The following is an 18039-nucleotide window of genomic DNA, read 5'->3' on the forward strand; positions in this document are numbered from 1 at the left end:
TGACTCCAGTTTCGCTAGGGTCAATGGGAATCAGGGGGAAAATCACCGCTCGTATTTTTTAGATTACTGGGGTGCTTATTTACTGGTGAGCCAGAGTCATTCTTTAGAATTTGCTCAGACTATTAAACCAAGAAATAAGAACCTGCAAAATTGCCAGCACTGTCCACTTGTCACAATTTCAATTTACAACCGGGCATGCTAGAAAAGAAAACTTACAAAAGTTCCCAAACCGGATAAACTACGTGAACAGAAATCGTGAGAAAGGACCCAAAAAATATGTAGGCAGCGATTTTCCGGCCCTCTTCCACTGCTGGGATCTTCTGGTCCCGGTCAAAGTCAAAGAACTTTGGCCGACCTGCTGCATCCCCCCGTGGCTGATCCCGCTACAGAGGGGCTGGAAAATCCCAGCCATACTTCTGAAGTTATTGCCATTATTAATACAAAGTTTATTAATATAAATCAAACCTTCCTGTGCTCACGACCATGTCTTCTCTCACAATGTGTCGTGCTTTGAGAAATCCCTTTGCACTTGTTCTGAACTCTCGGCACATTTTTGTGCAGCAGTAATGTGTTAATCGAGCAATATCCAAATTGGAGGCAAACTACAATAATTAGAATATAAACCCATCCAAAATGAGCATCAAGAGTACAAATGTCGGCAGTCGGGACCTGATTGCAATTTACTGTGATTAGGGAAATGTTAACAGCCAAAAAAAAAAATATAGACTGTGCTGCCAAGTATAAAACAATTTGTATGTGTCCTGAATTTGGTGGGAGGAGGATGCAGCTACTTAACCTAAAGTTTCAACCAGTGTCCTTGGGCGGAATTTTGCCCTTGGCATGCGGAATCGGCGGGGGAGGTCAGGAAGCTGACCGCCACCCGTGATCGGCAAGCTCCGCAATTTAACGCGGGTGGGACAATTAAGGCCTACCCAGAGTGATACGCAAGTGGCAGCGCTGAGCGCTGCCTGTGCAAGAGGGGCAGGAAGGGTGAGCAGGCCGAGCGTGAACTTTGCACATGCATGCAAAAGAGTGCTGAATAATCTCCCTGAGGCATGGAGCTGCCTCAGGGAGATGAAGAGATATTTTTAAAAACAATAAAGAGCAGAGAAAATTAATGAATCATGTCCCCTCATGTGACTCATGTCACATGAGCAGGGACATGTTTTTACTTAAAAATTAAAGTTTTTATTTCATTTGCATTTGATTTTGGAAACCTCATCCCGCCCATGGATGAGGTTTTCAAACAAATGCAAAGGCCGCTTGGCTTTTTCACCTGCCCGTCAACCATTAGATTGAACAGGCATTGAAAAATTCAGCACAATTGATAACTTACTGGCCTTAATGGGCCTTTTAATTGTTGGCGGGCGTGCTGCCAGTTTTGGCGTGCTTGCCAACTGAACTATCACGCGACTGCACGTTGATGTCGGCACGCTCAGCCAACATCATCGCGCGTCATTTCGCGTTCAGTCGGGTCGGGTGCACGCCCACCCACCGAGCTAAAATTCCTGCCCCTTATATTTTTATGGGCTCTTTTCCCCACCAATTTTACATTCTGGTCCAAAAGTTACATGCACCCTGGGATTGGCCAGAAAAAGTTTTTGTGAGTGTCCTGACTGATGAAGAAGTTTCACAGGGGTGGGGTGGGTCGAGCAGGGCAAAGAAAATGAACTTCGCTCCCCATTTTTCAGTATTTCAAGTTTAGGAAGTTTCTGGACAACTTTTAGCAGAAGCATTTTGTTTTTTTATTTAGAAAATATCTTACTGGACTGTTTAATGACGGAAAGAATAATAACAGTTCAATGGAACTGTTTCACTTTCCCTCCTAACAGCACCATCAATGCAATGAGTGATTAACAGGAAAAGCTTGTTCGGGTAGGGCTTTGCAACAAGAACAAGGATTTACCACTTTGTTTCATGGGTTCTGAGTCCAGTATTAAAGTGGGTAAACTGCACTCATTGTGTGTGGCAGAGTGGGGATCATCTTTCATTACTATGGCTCTCTTTGCATTTAAAATAATCTTTGAGTTCCATATACTGCATTTGCCTGATTACTGAGTGTTACATGGCTGACTGACTACATGGTCAAGATCAGGCAATTCTGGAGATCTGTTCAGGCACATAAGTCCATTCCTGGAACTTTTATCAGTCAATTTAATACTGATACGTTCCCAGTAAGCACATTTGTAAAAGCTTAAATTAGCCTGGCACTGATATGCTGTTAACTGTTGCATCTCTTAAACAGTTTCCAGTACTGTATCTCAGAAAGGTCATGGACCTGAAGCCATTCTGTTTCTCTCCGCACAGATGATTCCACACCTACTGAGTATTTGCAGCATCTTCTGTTTTCTAAAAATGTTCAAAATTGCAGCATTTATTTTGCACTTGTGTTTTTTTTGGTGTTGGCTCTGGTGTTATTAAGGGACTAAGTTAGATCTAAGTGGAACAATACTTTGCACTGATCTGCTTGTACTTTGTTCATTCAGTAAATGATGTTATTATCTGAGGATCACAAGGGGCTCTTGCTTCGTGACAGTTCCTCAGTGTAGCTCCTGAATGCAAGGTTCGCACCCTATATTTAAATGCACCCTCCCAGAGGCTGCTCCACACCCCCCAACCCAGTAACCTGGGGAAGAAGGTCAGAATCCACCCCCTTCCTTCCTCACCGCTGACCATATCTCCCCCCTACTCCCACCCTTCCTCCCCTCTCCATTTCCCTCTAAATCCTCCATACTTCTTCACCTCCCTCCAAATCCTTCCCCTACCCCATTCCTCCCTGTCTCACCCCTCTCTGACCCTGCATTCTTTCTCTTCCCCTTCCATGTCTCATTCTCCTCCTCCACTGCCCCCTCCCCAATTCCTTCCCTCATCCTCCCCCTACATTAAATTTCATCTGCCACATGTCTGCCCATTCCACCAGCTTGTCTATATCCTCTTACAGTCTATCACTATCCTCCTCACAGTTCACAATATTTCCAAATCTTGCATCATCTTCAAATTTTGAAATTGTGCCCTGTACACCCAGGTCTAGGTTATTAATGTAAGTGAAGAAAAGCAGTCGTCCCTCTATATACCATCCCCCCAGTCAGAAGTAAGAACATTTTCTGTAATTCATATTTTAATAGACTTGAATTATATAATTAAACTGTTGCAGAATGAAATTCTAGCTATGCTAAAGACTAATTATTCAAAATACCACACAGTTTGAAAACAAATGTCTACTGGCACCAATATTTTTCACTTAAAAAGCATAATTTTACTGATATTTTGGGGACTCAAATAAGTAATACATAAGAAAACAATGTAATAGTAGGCTTAGAAGTCATACGGCCAACACATTTTCTTTGAGCTCCTGCACCTCAATATTTGGCGCTACACCACTGCAGTAGTCCCAGTTAAGCAATGCCTTGATTTACCAATTCTTATCATTGTTTTCAAATATCTCCAAAGCCTTGCCCTCCAAATCTCTGTAATCTCCTTCAGCTCTACATCCTGTTTGATGGCACAATTCATTACATAGCTGAGAGTCTTCTTTCAGAAGCAATAACAGTAAATCTAATTTTTTCAAGCTTCTAATGAAACACCATATGAAACTCCTTCAAATCTAGTCTTTTGAAAATTCTTTTAATTGCTACATCATTGTTTGCCCTTACTTCAGTTGCTAAGGCTCTAAGCTCTGGAATTCCCTTCCTAAATCTTCTCTACCTCTCTTTCCTCATTTAAGATACCATTTAAAACTTACCACTGTGACTAGGCTTTTGGTCTCATATTGCCTCGTTTGGCTCAGTGTCAAACCTTGTTTGATAATACTCCTTTGAAGTGCTTCGGGAAGTTTTACTACGTTAAAGCTGCTATACAAATACGAGTTGTTGTTATAATTGTGCTACAATAAACAATTTTAATGGATATGGACCTATTTATTTTCATTATTTGTGACTAGTAATTGGATTGCTGATATTTCCTGTTGCATAAAAAATGCATAATGTGGGAAATATGGTGTTTCATGAGAAGCTTGAAAAAAATTACATTCACCCATATTGCTTTTGAAAGAAGATTCTCAGCTATGCAATGAATTGTGTCATCAAGCAGGATGTACCTTCAGGGATTTCGAATTTTGAGGACGGCATTTTTTTTAAAAAAAAGCCCCATAGCGATGCTTTGCCCTTTGGCTGTTAAGGGCGGAAGCAGCAGCAGACTTAAGCTCAGAAGTTGGTCGTTGTCATGTGATCGGGGTGATCCAACCTCGGCACCAAATCGAAAGGAGCTGCTTCTGAGTGCAGTTACCCAGTGTCTTGGTGCTGTGGGCAGGTGAGTGAGTGGAGGGAGCAGGCTGTAATTGACAGCTGGATGTTGTTACTGTAACAATTCGGCGGCGCGGAGCAAAGTTGCAACATGCGAACCTCACAGGACAGCCGCCTTTTTCGGGAACCGGTGCTTGATACCCATTAACACTCAATTTGGCAAAGCTTTTGTCTTCCGGTCCGTTTCTCCCTTTGAAACAATCTCGGCATTGCCAAACCGAGTGTTTCCTTATTTTCCTCTTGACTGCGGCTCTTGGCCTTTTCGTTCCTGTTTGTTAGATATCGCCCTGTTGACTGCTAAATTTGCTTTGTATTGATTTTAAGTTTTTGTTTTGAAGTACCATACTAAAGGATTAACAAAAACGGAAATGCTGGAAGAACTCAGCTCTGCTGGAATCTGTGGAGGGATTAATAATCAGGAAGTGTTTATGTTGATAGCTAGTAATCAGGTTCCTGCCTTTCGATTTTACTGTTTCAGTTCATCAAAAAAAAATTAAAACTGAAGCAAATGTAGAAGTTGACTGTAAGCGGCAAGATCCACTTCCCGTATGTGCGGTAGTTTTGAAAGGTATTGGTACACCACCATTGCGAGGAAGATGTGACTAAAGCCATGAGTCAACGTCACATAAGACTTTTAGATCAGTCTATGCAATAAATGTGAGAAATGTGTTTCTTTCCGGTTTGTGGAATAGCGAATTGTTGATCACTCAACAATCTCAGTGATCAATTTGAGTGGCACAGATGGGTAATAAATACTGGCCCAGCCAGCGAAACCCACATCCTGTGAATGAATTTTTAAAAAATGATGACTTATGTGTTAAATATATGAAGCTTTTTGTGTTTTTAAAAAAAATCATATTCTACAATTTTTTTTTCTGTTGTTGAAGGGGTTGATTCTTCTAGTTCCAATGGCACACAAGCAGCCAATCAGTACCTTGTTCGTGGATGAACTGAGAGAAGTTGTTGGCAACAACAGTAAATACGTCTTTTATTGTGCTAAAACGTCCCAAGGCATTTCACAAGAATGCTGTTGAACAGAATTTCTCTCTGAGCTGTATGAGGAGATATTGGGGCAGACGACCCAAAGCTTGTCAGAGGTTTTAAGGAGCATCTTAAAGGACGGAAGGGAGGTGGAGAGGCTGAGGGCGGGAATTCCATAACTTAAGGCATTGGCAACTGAAGGCACAACCACCCTGTGGTGGAGAGACTAAAATCAGGGATGCTAAAGAGGCCAAAATTGGAGGAGGGCAGATATCTTAGAGGTTTGTGGGACTGGAGGAGGTTACAGAGAAAGGGAGTGGCAAGGCCATGGAGAACGTTGAAAACAAGGATGACAATTTTAAAATTGAGGTATTGCTTAACCAGGAGGTAGTATAGATCAGGGAGCACAAGGATGATGGGCAAATGGGACTTGGTGCGAATTAGGTTATGGGCAGCCCATATTTGGATGAGCTGACGTCTACGTGAGAGGTCTGCCAGGAGGACATAGGAATAGTCAAGTCTAGAGGTAACAACGTCTCAAAGGCATCGCTGAGGGTTTGGCAGCAGATGACCTGAGGCATGGGTGGAGTTGGGCGATGTTACAAAAGTGGAAATAGGTGGTCTTGGTGATGGCACGCGTTTGCCATAGGGAGCTCTTTTTAGGGTCAAATATGTACTGGATGTTGCTCAAGCAGCCTGATGACTTAGAGACAGCGGAGGGTTTGAGACTGATGTTGGTGAGGTAGAGCTGTGTGTTGTCAGTGTACATGTTGAAACTGACGCTAAGTTTTTGAATGATGTCACCAAGGGCAGTATGTAGATGAGAAATAGGAAGAGGCCAGGGATAGATCCTTGGGGAACACCAGAGATGATGGCCAGGATCTCCTGGTCGGGGGTGGGGGGGCGGGGCCCGCTCGCCGATGCGTAAAATGACGCTGGATGATGTCGGGCGGAACTCCGGATGTCACCCCGCCTCATTTCAATTTTCACGTGGGTGGGGGCTCAGCCGAATCAGCTGTGCGCCCGCAGACCTGTTAATGGCTGATTGAGGCCATTGACAAAGTCATTAACGTAATTAGTGGACTTGCCCATCCAACCTTAAAGTTGGCAGGCAGGCTGGGAGCCCTGGTGGGCATTGGGAAAAGCATGAAACCTCATCCACGGGCGGGATGAGGTTTCATGTAGGTTTTTGAAAATTCAATAAAAGTGTAACTGAAAGTGATGGACATGTCCCAACTCATGTGACAGTGCCACATGAGGGGACATGTCAGGGAAATTCTTTTTCCTCTGTTTTTAACATTTTTTAATATGGAGCCGATCTCCCTGAGGCAGCACTTAGCCTCAGGGAGATGAGTGCACTCTTTCTCATGCATGCGTGAAAGAGTGCACTCCCGGCTTAGGGAATTCCCCCAAGTCCACACAGGGAGCGCATAGCGCTTCCGGGCGCGCGTCACACTGGGTAAGCCTTAATTAGCTTGCCCATGTAAAATGGCGGCGCGCGCTTGATCGGGGGCGCCGATCGGAAGCGCACCTCCACGCCCCCATTCCTGAACTCCCCCCTTCCGATGGGGGGAAAATTCTGCCCCATGGTGTTTGATTGGAAAGAGAAGTTGTTGCAGGTCATTGTCTGGCTGTGACTCGATAGATAAGAATGGGACCACAATTTTGGAGGAAAAGGGAAACGCCATCATTGCCAAACTGATCCTTCCACCACCTGACATTCATCTTGTGTACTTCCTTGATGGGAATAGAAATAAAAGAAGTTATACTGACTTTCCTTTCTTCCATCCAAGTCCAGTGGCACTGAAGCCAATTTCTGTGTTCTACCAATGCTGTGGCCATGATTTTTAAATCAGGGAATTGAGCCATGGATGTACATAGTTTCTATAGCTCACTGAGCTATCAGACAAGCTGGCAGCTTGTTATTTGGTGCATGCCATCCTTTAAAATAAGTTTTATAATTTTAAACCAAAATGAATGACACTAAGTACTTCAAAAAGGGGACATAATTATATTGGATGGGATAGTCATAAAGAGAGAGGAAGTACTCAAAGGGTTGAAATCGTTGAAAGTTGATAAGTCACCAGGGCCAGATGGATTGTTTCCGAGGCTGCTGAAGGAAGTCAGGGAGGAGATAGCAGATGCTCTGAGGATGATTTTCCAATCTTCACTAGATACAGGGGAGGTACCGGAGGACTGGAGAAATGCAAACGTAGTTCCATTGTTTAAAATGGGATCAAAGGAAATGCCAAACAATTATAGGCCAGTTAGTCTTACATCGGTGGTGAGCAAATTAGTAGAATCAATCCTGAGAGATAGGATTAACTGTCATGTGGAAAGGCATGGACTAGTCAGGGATGGTCAGCATGGATTTGTTAAAGGAAAGTCTTGCCTCACAAATTTGATTGAATTCTTTGAGAAAGTGACAAGAAGGGTTGATGAAGGTAGTACAGTGGATGTTGTGTACATGGATTTTAGCAAGGCATTTGACAAGGTCCCACATGGCAGATTGGTCAGGAAAGTAAAAGCCCATGGGATTCAGGGTAATGTGGCAAACTGGATAAAAGGTTGGCTTTGTACCAGGAAACAAAGGGTAATGGTCGATGGATGCCCTTGCGAATGGAAAGTTGTCTCAAGTGGTGTTCCACAGGGCTCGGTGTTGGGACCCTTGCTGTTTGTGTTATATATTAACGATTTGGACGTGAACGTGAGGGGCACGATTGGGAAATTTGCAGATGACACAAAGATTGGCCGAGTAGTGGATAGTGTAGAGGAAAGCCATAATCTCCAAAATGATATAGATGGGTTGGTGAAGTGGGCGGTAAAGTGCCATATGGATTTTGACATAGAGAAGTGTGAGGTCATACATTTAGGGAGGTCAAACAGTTCCAGGGATTACACAATAAATGGGAATATACTAAGAGGTGTAGGTGAACTGAGAGATTTTGGCGTACAAGTACACAGGTCCCTGAAGGCGGCAGTTCAAGTAGACAAGGTTGTAAAGAAGGCATATGGAATGCTCTCCTTCATTGGCAGAGGTGTAGAATATAAAAGTAAGGATATAATGTTGGAATTGTATAAAACACTGGTGAGGCCACAACTGGAGTATTGTGTGCAGTTCTGGTCACCACATTACAGGAAGGACGTAATAGCCCTGGAGAGAGTGCAGAGGAGGTTTAGAGGAGGAAAAGTGTAGCTACGAGGAGAGATTGGATAGGTTGGGGTTATTTTCCTTAGAGCAAAGAAGGCTGAGAGGTGATTTGATTGAGGTGTACAAAATTATGAGGGGAATAGATAGAATGGATAGGATAAAATTGTTTCCCTTGGTGGAGAATTCTAGAACCAGGGGACATAGATTCAAGATAAGTGGCAGAAGGTGTAGGGGGGGGGGTAACATGAGGAAGAACATTTTTACGCAGAGGGTAGTGGGCGTCTGCAATTCACTGCCTAAATTGGTGGTAGATGCAGAAACTCTAAACACTTTTAAAGAAGGACCTAGATCTGCACCTTAAGTGCTGTAATCTGCAGGGCTATGGGCCAGGTGCAGGAAGGTGGGATTAGAAAGGGCATCTGGGTGTCCTCGGGCTGGCATGGACAAGATGGGCCGAATGGCCTCCTTCTGTGCTGTAACTTTTCTATGGTTCTATAAAGCTCTCATAGTCCTGCTCAAATCATTTCCCTATCTAAATTCAACTGTGTCTCAGATTAAATTTGTAGAAGACCCATACTCTGCTATATATCTATTTTGGTATTACAGTAGAATTCCCATTTCTAATACAATCTGATTTCTAACATCACCACCTGGAAGTTCCCCTCCAAGTCACTCACCATCCTGACTTGGAAATATGTCGCCGTTCCTTCACTGTCGCTGGGTCAAAATCCTGGATCTCCCTCCCTAACAGCACTGTGGGTATACCCACACCACATGGACTGCAGCAGTTCAAGAAGGCAGCTCACCACCACCTTCTCAAGGATAATTAGGAATGGACAATAACTGCTGGCCCAGCCAGCGATGCCCACATCCATGAATTAATTTTAAAAAAATCTGTAACCAGGTTATAACTACTTAGGTTTTAGAGAAGAGTCAGTGATTATATATTAACAAGTTCTGAGGAACTTTTTTTTTTTGCACACTTAGCACATTTTAGAAATAATCAATACTGAAAATACCTAGGCCTGTCAGTATCTGCAGAAGATCCCCAATAGTGATATCCTCATCTTGCTCAGTACAAAATTGAAGGAAAAAAAAGGCCTAACTTCTTGAGTGAAATCAAAATAGAAAATGTTGGAAATACTCACCAGCCTCTGTGGAGATAGAAAGAAACCAAGCTAACATCTGAGGAGCTTTCATCAGAAAGGTGAAAGATCTTGTTTTGATGAGAGGTCATCAACCCGGAATTTTAACTTTGTTTCTCTCCCCACAGATGCTGCCTGACCTGAGCATTTCCAGAATTTTTTGTTAAAATTTCAGATTTCTGGCATTTGCAGTATTTTGCTTTTGCTTTTGTAACCTTTCTAAGTCTATCTGCTTCAGGACTGAAATCTGAAATTGAAAAAAGACAGGCTAGTGTAAGAATGGAGATAGGAGTTGGTGGTCAGCTACAGAGAGGTTATGACAGTGGTGAATAATAAATGTAGTTTACCGCATTTGGAGGAAGTACATGTGAATTACTGTAAGATATCGTCTTTATCTCAATCAGATTTGGACTCTGGTATCATTGGGTAACTTACTTTAATTAATATCCAGCATAAAGTAAGGAAGCAGACAATACATTCAGCAGGTCAGGCAGCATCTGTGAAGCAAAACACAGTTAACCTGTCAGGTCAAGGTGACCTTTCTCTTGAGTTCTGACGAAAGGTCATCTCGACTCCTGTTTCTCTCCACAAATGCTGCTTGACCTGCTGAGTATTTCCAGCATTTTTTTTTATTTCAGATTTTCAGCATCTGTAATATTTTGCTTTTGAGCTCATTGGGATGACTCTCTCTTCTAGTCTAGGTATTTCTACCTGCTTCACTTCTCCATCAGACTTCATTCTTGTATATCCTCACATACTTCCTCCTTGTTTCATCATTCTTGCCTAATTAAGGCAAATGTGAAAAAACCCTGTATTTATATCTTGCCTTTTGTGATTACAGGATGTCCCACAGTATTTTGCAGTCAATAAAGTATTTTTGAAGTGTAGCCACTTTTATAGTGCAGCCAATTTGCACACAGCAAGCGCTCACAAAGAACAATGTGATAATGACCAGAAAAATCTGTTTTTACAATTTTGATTGATGGATAAATATTGGCCAAGACACAGGAAGACTCCCATGCTCTTCTTTGAAATAGTGTCGTCGGATCTTTTACTTTCACCTGAGCAGGCCGATGGGGCTTTGGTTTAACCTTTCATCCGAAAGGCATTACCTCCCATGGTGCAGCACTCTCTCAATATTGCACTGGAGTGTCAACCTTGGTTTTGTTTCGCGGTTGTGGCGTGGAACTTGAACCAACAACCTTTTTGATTCAAGTGAGAGTGCTACTAGCCATGGTTCAACACACTATTTCTCACTGCAATCCTCCCTCCCCAACCCCCCTCTCCTCTGCCATCATCCCAAAGGCCCTGATCACTTGTGTTCTTTTTATGTATAGCAAAATCAGAGCGTTCATGAGAGATAGGATTAATGCAGCGATTATCAAGACAGCTCACACAGAAAGATAGTGTTAGAAGTTGATAATTTAGTGGTTAGTGGTTAATCACATCACATGCTGGTACCATAGACTCAATGAGACAGCCCTGCAAAGGCAGTGATAAGGAAGTAACACAAAGGACGTTTACTCATTGTAGTAGCCAGGATATATAATCATAAAATGGTAGAACAGAGAAGGAGGCCTTTTTTGCCCATTGTGTCCGTGCTGGCTCTTTGGGAGAGCTATCCAATTAGTCATGCTCTCCTATTTCCCAATAACACTCTAAATGTTTATCCTTCAAGTATTTATCCAATCCTCTTTTAAATGTTACTATTCACAGAATCTCAGAATTGTTACAGTGCAGAAGGAGGCCATTCGGCCCATTGTGTCTGCACCAGCTCTCCAAATGAGCATTATGATTCAGTGCCATTCTCCTGCTTTTTCCCTGTAACCCTGTACATTGTTTCTGTTTAAATAATCATCTAATACCCTCTTGAATGTCTTGATTGAACCTACTTCCACCACATTTCCAGGACAGAAAATTGAATCTACTTCCACCACCCTGGTGGAAGAACAATTCCAGATCAGAGAAATGCATTGTGTTTTTCTTTAATTTTCCCTCATGTTATCCCTGGTTCTTTTGCCAGTCACCTTCAATCTGTGCCCTCTTGTTAATGACCCTTGTGCCACTGGAAACAGTGTCTCCTTATTTACTCTATTAAAACCCTTTGTGATTTTGAACACCTCTAACAAATTTCCTCTCGATTTGCTCTTCTCTAAGGAGAACAATCACAGCTTCTCCAGACTCTCCATATAACTAGATTCATAATCCTAATAAATTTCTTCTGAACCCTCTCTAATGCTTTGTCATTCTTCTTAAATTGTGCTGCCTGGAGTTGAACACATACTTATCTGTGGCCTGGGGATAAGTAATATGGGAGGTGGAGCATGGTTTTGGAGGATGGGGGTTGCAGGGAGAGGGGAAAAGGGGTGGCTCTCAGCAGCACCCACCCCCCCTTACCCCCACCTCCTGATCCTGAGCACCTTTGAAACGGGGGACCCCACCCCGGAGGTTAGAAGCTGACTTCACAGTTTTACCTGTCGTGCACACTGCATGTTGTCAGGCCCACCCACCACTGGGTTAACACCAGCGGCAACAGAATGAGGCCCTTAAGTGGCCAATTAATGACCACTTAAGGGCCTCAATAGACAGTTTCCAACCAGAACTTAATTCTGCCGGAGGCAGGAAGGCAGTGGGGTTCCGGTACGCCACCATCTCTCCTAATTACATACCCTTCCCACTTCCAAACTTGCCACCAGCAGGAGCAGAAGATTCCAGCCACTATTTTCCTTCAATGAATCCATGCAGACTTTCATTTATTAGTCCATAATTTTCCAAATGGAAATTTTTTTCCCAATTATTGTCTCTTAATTTTTTCACTACTAATCCGCAGCTGATTGGCCTGTAGTTGCTGGCTTTATCCCTCTTCCCTTTTTTCAAATGGGGTGCAACAATTGCAATCCACCAGTCCTCTGGGCACCATTCCCATATCCAAGGAGGATTGGAAGATTCTGGCCATAGAATCTGCAAGTTCTCCCTTTCCTTCTCATAACTCAGGATGCATCTCATCCCACCAGCTGATTTTTCTACTTTTGAGGACTCACAGCCTTTTAAATACTTTGTTCTTATTGATTTTATCCTATACTGTATCACTACTGCCGCCTCCTCTCCTGTTGCATTCGTCTTTAGGGAAGTCAAATGAGGACTTTGAATCTAGTACCTCATCCGTGACCTCTCCCTCCATGAAAAGATGTCCTTTTTGCCCCTTAATTGGCCCTACCCTTCCTTGACTACCCTTTTTATTCTTTATGCATTTATAAAAGACTTTATGGCTTCCCTTTTATGTTAGCCTCTATTGTACTCTCATTCTATTTGTGCCACTTAATTCCTTTTTTAGATCTCCTCTGCATTTCCTGTATTCAGCTTGTTTCCCTGAATTATGAACCTTGCATTTATCATAAGTCTCCTTTTCTTCAGACATCCTTCCTTCCCCATTTGTGGAAATATGTCTACTCTATACCCTGAACCAGGGTCCTGTTTGATGGCTTCATTGTTTAATTACTGTTTTGCCTACCAATTTTTGATACCAACCCGCTTGGGCCAGATTTCTTTATAACTCACTGAAAGTAACTCTCCTCCATTTAAGTATTTTTATACTTCATTGTTCATATCATTCTCTATTCTAAATCTGATATGTGATGAGAACTGTTCTCCAAGCACCCTCCCACTGAAACACACTCCACTTGGCTCCACTTTCCCCAGAACTAGAACGAGCACTACTTCCTCCTTCATTGGGTTAGAAACATACTAAACTAAAATGTTTTCTGGTACACATTTTGGGAATTCCTCACCCTCTCTGCCCTTTACTCTGTTACTATCCCAGCCTATATTAGGATTATTGAAGTTCCTCATTATCACTACTTGAAGTTCTTGTTTTCCTGCAATTTGTCTGCAAACTTACATCTCCACTGCCTTTCCACTGTTTGGCCTCCATAATACATTCAGTAGCGTAATAGTTCTACTATTGTTCTTTAATTCTAATCAAATAAATTGCACCCTTGATCCTCCTTCAGTGCTCCACTAGTTTCTTTGATCAATACTCCTATCCCCTTCCTTTTTCTCCTTCTCTGTTTTCTTGAGCACCTTTTGGTCAGGTATAACAAGTTTCCAATCCTCTTCTTTAAGTAAGGGTTCTGTTATTGCCACTAAATCATAGTCCAGTGTAGCGACTTTTATGCCTCTAGCTCACCAATCTTGTTTACTATGCTATGTGCATTTATGCATGTACTAAAAACGCATCATTGACTGCCTTGCATTTGCCTCCTGTTTGTACAGTTTTTCTATATCTGAACTATCCTTCAGTCCCGGAGATATTTGTCTCTCCCAGTTCTGTGCACCTGGTTTCTCTCTCATGTTCCACCCTGTTTACCTTGCCAAATTATTGTATACCCTCCCCATAGCACTAGTTACTCTTCCCTTGAGGACAATGGTGCCAGTTCTGATGAGGTGCAACCTGTCCATCTTAAAGAAGTTCCTTCTACCCCTGAACTGGTCCCAATTTTCCAGGAATCTGAAGTACTCCCTCCTGCACCATTTCTCCACATATAGTGCTCAGCAGTTTTCACGGTGTCCTTTAGCTTCGCTCACTAACCCTTCCCACAACCCTACAACAGTATAGCCTTTTCCAGAGGCAGTCATCTTTACCATTATTGAGAGAAAAAACCAAGGTCATCAAGAAAGTGAAGTAATCGGAGCAGATTTACCAGAAAAATTGGGAAAAAGGAGTGAAATCTATACAGGAAATGAAATGAGGAGAAACATAATCCTGGTAATATACTCCTGTGGCTTGGAATAGGTGCCGGTAGTAATCTTGGCTAGAGTCATGGTGAGAGAAGTTCAAGAAATGATGAATTAGAGGTGGACCATGTGAAGGCGAGGGATGGGCAGAAATTGGAGACATGGTTATTGAAATTCTCCATAAGAGTGAGACACTTAGTGTAACAGTGAAAGAGGTCAGAGAGGGTATGTGAGTAGGCTGAGGACTGTACAGATTCTCATTGTGATAATGCCTTTTATGAGGAAATGAGTGGAGGATAGGAACCATTTCAGCAGAATAGAGGGCAATGGTGAATGGTTCTTGTGTGTCAATTCAAATAAGAAATGGAAGTTCTGGAGACCATCCTGGAGAGGCATAGAAGTATAAAGTGACTGTATACCCATGGTGAAGAGGATAATTGGAGCAGAGAACCTGAAATTAATGTGCACTTCGTTTGTAATGAACACCCAGAACATAAACCGAACTTTGATAACCTAACTTTCTCCAGTCTTTCCTATTTACTCAAGTATGCTACCGAGACAAAATGGTTTTGCTTTTGTTTAAATATGAGAGTGGTTGAATAGTTAAAGAACTGGAATTGTGATCTCACTGAAACAGACAAGATCCTGAAGGGGCTTCTTGGGTTAGACGCTGAGAGGTTGTTTCTCCTGACTGGGAAGTGCAGTCACAGGATAAGGAGTCAACCATTTAGAACTGAGATGAGGAGAAACTTCTTCATCTCAAAGGGTTGTGTATCTTTGGCATTCCCAACCCCAGAGGATTGTGGATATTCCATCGTTAAATATTTTTAAGCCTGAGATAAACAGACTTTTAGTCCCTCAGGGAATCAAGGAATATGGGAAGTGCGCAACAAAGTGGAGTTGAGGCAGAAGATCAGCCATGATTGTATTGAATGGTGAAGCAGGCTTGAGGGACTGTGTGGTCAACTCCTACTTTTTATGTTCTTATGCCATCTCTGACCCCAGAGCCTATCAACCAGGATTCAAATAACCAAGTCGCTGTTGGGAGCTTCTTTTGAGCTGGACAGGAACAGTGTGCCTCAATTATTCATCTATGGGGTATTTGTGATATGCACAAATGCAAACCATATTCCACATTGTTGAATCATGCTCATTAAGTCGACCATCTGGCTTATGTACTTTTCATGTTGATGACAACAAAGCTGTAACATGGATGGAATTATGTGCCAAATTTGCATATACTGAGTAATTATATGAAGTTTATTTTCCTAATATCTTAAAATTACTTGTTGCTAGTTTGCACTTGTGTTTTTAAGTTCTGCTCTTGCAGTTTAGAAATGCTGAGATAAATATTTCTGGATCCTTACTCTTAGGCATTTGCAAGAATATTATCTCTCGGGCACTCCCTTTCCAGGCTGATAACCTAACTTTCTCCGGTCTTTCCTATTTACTCATGTATGCTCATGGTTTGGAAACACACATCGGACTACATGTCTTTGGGGAGGTAGGCTGGGAGAATACATTGGTAGCTAGAGAATGCAACAGTTCCTTTTTGCTGCCAGTGTCAGTCCAGCCTCAAGTATCCCAGGTCACATTCAGTGTGGATTATAGTTGTTAATGTGGTCCAGTAACATGCCTTTGTGGATCCTAATCTCTGATCATTTCGTATTGCACCAGTGTAAAATCTTTCAATGTCCAAATCACCCAACTTTGTGGGCTGAGTGAGGCAACTAATCTGGTGCTCGGTATGCTGTGGCATTTTATCTACAAGGAACTAACTTGAGACTGAGAAGAGCTAACTGAAAGTGGAAATTGGTATTCAATTAATCTGGATTGATTTTGATTCCAAATATCTGCCTTGAAAGGGTAATATATTAATGCACTCTTACTCAATCTCTCCAGAAGCTGTATTTCTAAAGGATGCTCAAAACCTTTTCATTTTTATATTTCCAGCAGGGTCAAGCGTAGTAGAATGAATGGGCATGAATATTGCATGCATATCCTGTGTGAGGGTAAAGTTTACAGAATCGTAGAGTCATAAGATGGTATAACAAAGATGACCATTTGGCCTGTTGTGTCTCTGCCAGCTCTCTGCTGAGTGCCTGGTTCCACTCACCTGCCTTTTCCCTGTAGCACTCCAAAATTTTGTTCAGCTAATTATCCAGCTCCCTTTTGAAAGCCATGATTGAATCTGCTTATACTACACTGTCAGGCAGTACATTCCAGATCCTAACCATTCACTTTTTTTTTAAGAAGAAAACCCTCGTCACCTCTGGCAAAGCAATCAGCTTAAATTGATGTCCTCTGGTTCTCAATTCTTCTGCCAATGGCAAAGTTTCTGCCTTTCAACTCCGTTCAGACCTCTTTCCCCCCCACCCCACCGCCAACCCCCACCATCATTTTAAACATCTCTATCAAATCCCTTCTCCAATCTATTAACGTAACTGAAAACGCTCTTAAAATGCACAACAATATTTGTGAAAGCTACAGCTTTAAGTAAGTGTGCTCATGAGCTATTCACATGATCCAAGTAGGTTTTCAGACTTTGACGATGAGGAACTTTCTCATTTGTATTAATCATTTGGAATTTTTTTTAATGCAAGAGGCGGCAACTAAATGTTTACATCCTAATCCGGAGCCCACTGAACACTTTTTTCCACTGCTTCCTTTTTCTCTTTATCCCCAAACCTATTTTTTGTTCTTATCTTCTGAACGTTCTGATTCCGACTGAATCCAGTTCCACTAATGCAGACAGCTCTGGATAACCTGTACAATGGACCATTCTTCTTTGTACATTGGCTTAGAAAATGAGTATCAGTTGGATATTCAGTCAAATAACTTGCTAGCAGATATCCACATCTGTTCTTCTTTCCTCAGCATTAAACTGAAGTGCACTCTAAGATCAGCCACATGCAATGTTAGGATGGATCCTCAATCCTGATGGCATTCACTCTTACCTGGGTTTTTCTTCCATTGGTGCTGACTGCTGTCTGCTACTTTGTCCATTGGTACACTTTGTTTAGTTAGTTTGTTTATTAAACACAAGGGACATCACAACTGAGCCTGATTCTGTAAAAATAAGTGTTTACAAATGCAACTTTGAAGCAGAGGTTTTCGGATAGCCATCAGGAACTTTGTCCAGTTTAAAGAAAAGAAGAAAGAAAAGTACAGCACAGGAACAGGCCCTTCGGCCCGCCAAGCCTACACCGATCATATTGCCTGTCAAACTAAAACATTTTGCACTTCCGGGGTCCATATCCCTCTATTCCCATTCTATTCATGTATTTGTCAAGTTGCCTCTTAAACACCACTATCGTACCTACTTCCACCACCTCTTGCAACAAATTCCAGACATTACCCTTTGCGTAAAAAACTTGCCCCGCACATCTCCTCTAAAGTTTTCTCCTCTCACCTTAAATCTATGCCCCTTAATAATTGACTCTTCCACCCTGGGAAAAAGCTTCTGACTATCTACTCTTTCCATGCCACTCATAATTTTGTGAACTTCAATCAAGTCGCCCCTCAATCTCTGTCGCTCTGGTGAGAACAATCCGAGTTTCTCCAACCTCTCCTCATAGCTAATAACCTCCAGACCAGGCAACATCCTGGTAAACCTCCTCTGCACCCTTTCCAACGCCTCCATATCCTTCTGGTAATGTGGCGACCAGAATTGCATGCAATATTCCACGTGTGGCCTAACCAAGGTTCTATACAGCTGCAGCATGTT

The 18039-nt window shown here is 42.3% G+C and overlaps 1 protein-coding gene across 1 annotated transcript in view; it reads left to right on the top strand.

Moving 5' to 3' along the window:
• Window positions 1–4204: 4204 nt before the first annotated feature.
• Window positions 4205–18039, top strand: part of snx10b (sorting nexin 10b) — a 42219-nt gene continuing 28384 nt past the window's right edge. Inside the window, exon 1 of the mRNA XM_078535185.1 lies at window positions 4205–4308. The gene's annotated coding sequence lies outside the window, so the exon portion shown is untranslated. The remainder of the gene's footprint in view (window positions 4309–18039) is intronic.

The sequence above is a fragment of the Cetorhinus maximus genome, chromosome 3 (assembly GCF_964194155.1).
Source record: "Cetorhinus maximus chromosome 3, sCetMax3.hap1.1, whole genome shotgun sequence".
Classification (NCBI taxonomy): domain Eukaryota; kingdom Metazoa; phylum Chordata; class Chondrichthyes; order Lamniformes; family Cetorhinidae; genus Cetorhinus; species Cetorhinus maximus.